Source organism: Pseudochaenichthys georgianus, chromosome 12, assembly GCF_902827115.2.
Source record: "Pseudochaenichthys georgianus chromosome 12, fPseGeo1.2, whole genome shotgun sequence".
Classification (NCBI taxonomy): domain Eukaryota; kingdom Metazoa; phylum Chordata; class Actinopteri; order Perciformes; family Channichthyidae; genus Pseudochaenichthys; species Pseudochaenichthys georgianus.
Window position 1 is genome coordinate 8,815,269 of NC_047514.1, and position 5,348 is coordinate 8,820,616.

General features: G+C 41.5%; 1 long non-coding RNA gene across 1 annotated transcript; it reads left to right on the forward strand.

Moving 5' to 3' along the window:
- The first annotated feature begins 3,850 nt into the window (after positions 1 to 3,850).
- LOC139434911 (uncharacterized) lies at positions 3,851 to 4,615 on the forward strand. Its single transcript, XR_011644203.1, has 3 exons — positions 3,851 to 4,005; positions 4,395 to 4,455; positions 4,568 to 4,615. It is a non-coding gene; the product is annotated as an uncharacterized lncRNA (long non-coding RNA).
- Positions 4,616 to 5,348: the final 733 nt, after the last annotated feature.

Below are 5,348 nucleotides of genomic sequence, written 5' to 3' on the forward strand. Positions count from 1 at the left end.
GTTGTGTTTTGTTTTTCATTTCCCTCATAATTAATTCACGTAAGTATTCCAAGAACAACTTCCTAATCTGTTGCTTATATTGGCGTGTTCTGGTTTAAGTTTAGGCAACTAAAACTTGATTGAGGTGTGGGAAAAAGTGCTGCTATGGTTCAAATAAATCGACATTGATTGTTGACAGGTGATGGGAAGCAGACTGTGGTCTCTTTTCACACCTTACCATCTGCTCTGAGTTGCTCTCCAATTTATTTTGACGTCAACGCTATTTACAGAGGGTAGTCATTGCTGTAATGGCTGCAAGAGGTTGTTCTCTTTTCAGCTAAATAAAACAAAAGACATATTAAATATTGTCCTAATAAGGACATGTCTGCGGATCTAGAAGGTTGCACAAGATTGCTTTTGATCTTTGCGTATTAAAGATTGTTATCCTATAAATGTAACCATGTTGCACGAACATGATCTCCGGAAATCGAAAAGTGCTCATTAACACGCAGCTCAAATAGGGGAAAAACTGACACTTATATAACTTTACAGGGTATTTCTCTGTGGCACATTAAAAACTGTTTCCATGTGTGGCTTAGTTGTGGTCTCTCTCCACTGGTAGGCCTATCTGTCTCTCCGTTCTTTCAGTCAGTGAAGCGTGTGATTAGACGGCAGTGACGCTCATTAGCATAATGCTGCAGTGTCCATCTTTAACCTGCATGAAGTTGAGGAAGACCCACTGTGTCTGGTGTGTGTGTGTGTGTGTGTGTGTGTGTGTGTGTGTGTGTGTGTGTGTGTGTGTGTGTGTGTGTGTGTGTGTGTGTGTGTGTGTGTGTGTGTGTGTGTGTGTGTGTGTGTGTGTTTTGAGACTGCATTGAAGACAGGGTCTACCACGGTTGAATGCATCCAGCATGTTGGCAAATGTCTCATTAGCAAGGAGACACTTCATGAAGTGCAATCTCTCAAACCCTTCCCTCTTCACTTTTCTGGCTGTCAGGTTGCTGCTGTGTTGTAGGTCATATTGGTCGATATTGGTTTCTGTAGTACTAATTCTCCCAAATGATTTAGTTTCAACAGCAGGGTGGAAGGGACAACCATGCACACACATGTTTTGGAAAGCACAGCAGTCACCAGATTTTTGGATGCAGAAGAACCAGCAAGGCATTATTATCTAAATTGGGCAATTATGTTTGCCCATAGCATTTGACAGATGGACTTTCCATCACAGTTGTCTGCTAGCAGATGTTTTATGAATAGGCCAATTCAGCAGCATTATTGTATGTTTACTGTATGTCAGTGCATATCAATAAGCCTTTAGGATTTTTTTCCATGTAGAAAAAAAGTTGATCTTAAATTATAAACATGATCTCCAGTATGTTTCATAACCCCTATGCCACAATGACACTTACTTCACTTGCTAGGCATCTTCTCATACTTCTAATAATGTGTTTGTATTCAAACCTTAGTGACTCAGACCAATCAGCAGCCTGAGATGAGCAACTGGCAGCTAGAAATGTAATTATGTGCAGTGTTGGGCAAGTTACTTCCAAAATGTAATATATTACATATTACTTATTACTGTCTTTTGAAAGTAATAAGTTACATTACAATATTACTGTCTCTGAAATGTAATGAGTTACACTACTTTTTAGTTACTTTTTAGTTACTTTCACCAAAATAACCGCAAAAGAATGGCTAGGTATTTTAAATGCTAAAATGTAGTTTAGTGCAGCTCATTATACATCCAGTGAAGGGCGATGTGGTATAGCATAACAACTGTGTAGGTCCTTAAGGCTACTAACAACTTGTATTACACGGCTTAGTTGACTACTCGATTCTTTGTTAATCCAGCAGTACAGACCACTGTCAAGGACTAATTAAGGTTGCTAAGGAGGATCAAGAAAGAGAAAGGAAAAGAGGTTAAAAGACGGAGCGCTGGACGTCAGATAAATCACCAGAAGAAGGCAGACAGGAAGTAAACAATAACAGGACACGGAATGGGCTCTGTAGTTTGTTTAGTATATGGCCGTGTACAGGCCCGGCTCCAGAACAAAATGACTCAAGGTGCATCTGAGATTACAGGGGGCGCAGCAGTAGCAGGTTTACATGAGCAATAGTGGCCGGCAACAGCAATGAAAAATAGCTTTGATGGTCCCCAATGAACAGATTATGGCATTTGTTATGTTTTGAAACCAAGCAAGTGAGAACATTTCAAGTGAGTTACAAGTGCAATCCTGAAATATTTCATATAGTCCAAAGTGGACTATGGCAAAGAAAAGCACAAAAGCTTCAAAGCTGTACTGATAAAACAAATGAGAAGATATTGTAAATCAAGGCAAATATTATTTGAACCAGCTCATGGTTTGAAATGGCAAACATTGAAAGGCAAAAGTATTATTAAAACCATGTACTACATCATCACATTGGTCCCATCATATACTCTGGGAAGAGAATATTTACTGTGCTTGAAAACTGGTATCACATCATCATGTGAGGTTGACTTTGTGACCTGGAGAACATTTCAGCTGCAACATTAGCTCGTTGATAAGCTTGGGATATGAGATATTTGTGTAGCCATTCGTGGTGAAGGCATCTATTGTATGCATTATTTTTGACCCAACTTTTCTACAGGCATGGCAGAATATGGCCCTATTTTCACATGCATACTCCATTGTCTATTTGTATACCACGAGCTGCACAATGACCGCCTAACCCCACTGTACAGGCGGGTACTTGTTTAGATATACCTGGGCAGGCTCCGTTTTGCCGTGGTATCCTGGTACCTGCGGGCCGCAGAGGGGCGGCGTAGTTTTGGGCGACGAATACTGCTGCTCCGAGGTTGAGGGCGGCGAGTCAGGCGGGAGTAAGCTCGTGTCCACAACGGAGGGTAACGTGATGTCCCCATCCGACCTGTTGCTACTATCTGCAGTAGATGCAGTGTTGCTGGCGTTTAGTGATGGTTGCTTTAACCATTTTCGTATAAATGATTATCCACAGATGTGTGTCACTCATAGACTGTATATATAAATGGACGTAGTGTCCGTGACGTCACCCATAGGATTCTGCATAGTTGCCGAGAAGCCCTTAGTAGGCGGAGTCGGCCACTAACTGCTTGACTGTGACGTCAGAGTCTAATCCCGCCTGCTCCAAATAAGGGAGGCGGAGCCGAGGCGGGACCTGCTGCCTCCGAACTGGAAGTAAACAGAGCTAGCTCAGGCTAAGAAGCTAAGCTAACATGAAATACATGCATACCAAGTTACTGCTAACAGTGTAGTTCCCCTATATAAACGTTACATTCATAATCAAATGAGACAATCTGCAAGAGAATTAGCTATATTTTGTTATTCTTAATGCTTGTCATTCACACGTTGAGAAAAGACGGACTCCACCGCCCGGACCTAACGGAGCCACAGTGGGCTAGCTCCGGGACGCCGGCTGGAGCTAGCCCCCTGCGGCTCCGTTAGCTCCGGCGGCCACCACTGGGATAATTGGGTCCCCTATTAACATTTGCTCCCGTTTAGCATTATGGGCGTCATAGCCATAGACTATAAAAGTCTTACCCAAGGCTGAATCATAAACTAAAATGTATATGTATGCATAAAGGGTTACGTCCTTAGCTGGCTAATAAGTAACAAAGCACACAAACACCTGTGAACAGGGTTAACATGTATAATATTATCATTTTAGACTTCTTGGAAATTCTGTTAGTACATTCAAGCGCACAGCACGACATTTTAATTGTCTGGTATTTGTAACAATATTCCCTAAAAGGCACAATCACCACGAACACGGCTAAAGCTAAAGGGTCAAGTACAGTACTATGACTAACTAACGTTGTAGCCTCTATGGTTGTAGCCAGAGCCATTTAATAGAAGAGTTACGACATCTCCGTTCACTCCAATGGACCACTTTTTTACAGCAATGGCGGATCGTGGAGCCTCTCAATCGTTCCCCGGAAGTTAGCGCCAAGGCTGGCAGAGCTGTGGAGTTGCTGCATAATAGACCGTTCGTGACGGACTTTTAAAGGTAAGAAGAAGTTTAAAGATGTATATTGCGGATATTATCAGTACATCTGATTCAAATGAACATGTGTATTAAAGGATGTCAGTGGATTATCCCTAAATTAGTAGATTTAGGGAACGTTTACAGATAACAGATCAAGCTAGCATACCGAAGCAAGTTAGCAACACACGTTGAACAGCCTTTTAATTGTAAATTCCGTTCTCTCTATGTCATTTCGTCCAACATGTTGAATTAGAGAAGAGGGGCTTCTAAACGGGATTGTATGCGGGGGTGGAGGGAGTTAAATATTAGATAAATATAACTTTGGTGCGTGTAAGAGTGAGTGTTTTTAGCAGAGCCATATTGTGTCCTTGTGATTCTGTTGATTATTACCTGTCTGTATAATGTTACAGCACAGCTGATTTTGGATTGATGGCAAAGGGAGAGGGACTTAAGTGAGAGTGAAAACACAAGGTACGTTTAATACTACTGTTTTATATAAGTAAACATGTTATCTCCCCAAGGCAATAGGTGTGCTATATAGGTGTGTATAACCCTTTCTCCTGTCTGTTACTCCCTCTCTCAGCACAAGAACCAGAGGGGGGTTCAATGGAGCCTGAATACCTGCACTGAGATCCTCACCCTGCACCCTGAGTCTCAACTCTCAGTGTTTTTCAAGCCTTTCCCTGTTTTTTTGTATTAAACAAAACATTAAGCTTTCCCAATGGTGTGGTTTTCGTTTTGTGAAAAAGTGCAAATGCAGTGTTTGTATATAAATCACATATTTTGGTGCTGTTGGTCGTGAAATTGCTCCTGCTGACTTGAGCCAGCCATTTTTTCCTCCGCTCTGTGTCAGTGGGGAAGCCGTACATTCGTACTCCTTTCTCTGAGCGATTTGAGCATCCCCAGGCAGCACAGCAAACCATGGTGGCGACTAGGAGGCAGCACAGCAAACCAGGTCAACACGGAGGAAAAGGCACCGACAAACTGCATGATATGCTCTTCTATGTTTATTGAATTCCATGTATTTGCAATGGATGTTCCTAAAGCAACACATTTAACATCATCATCATATCCTGTCGGTCTCCTGTCCTTTCTGAAAGCCATAAAGACGACATTAGTCATTTAGATAACTTGTGTCCTCAATTACCAGGGGATTACTGAAACTACCATGAATTTAAGAAAATGGTAGAAATGAATCCAATCTGAATTTTAAAGCATTACTTTAGATCCCCTCCCTCTAAATGTATCAATAAACATTAGAAAGTGATCCTCCTGACTACCATACAAGTTTAAGAAGATAATATTGGTTTGAAAGAATTCAAAGCTATAAATAAACAGCAACAGGCTCTTTAACCAAGGCACTG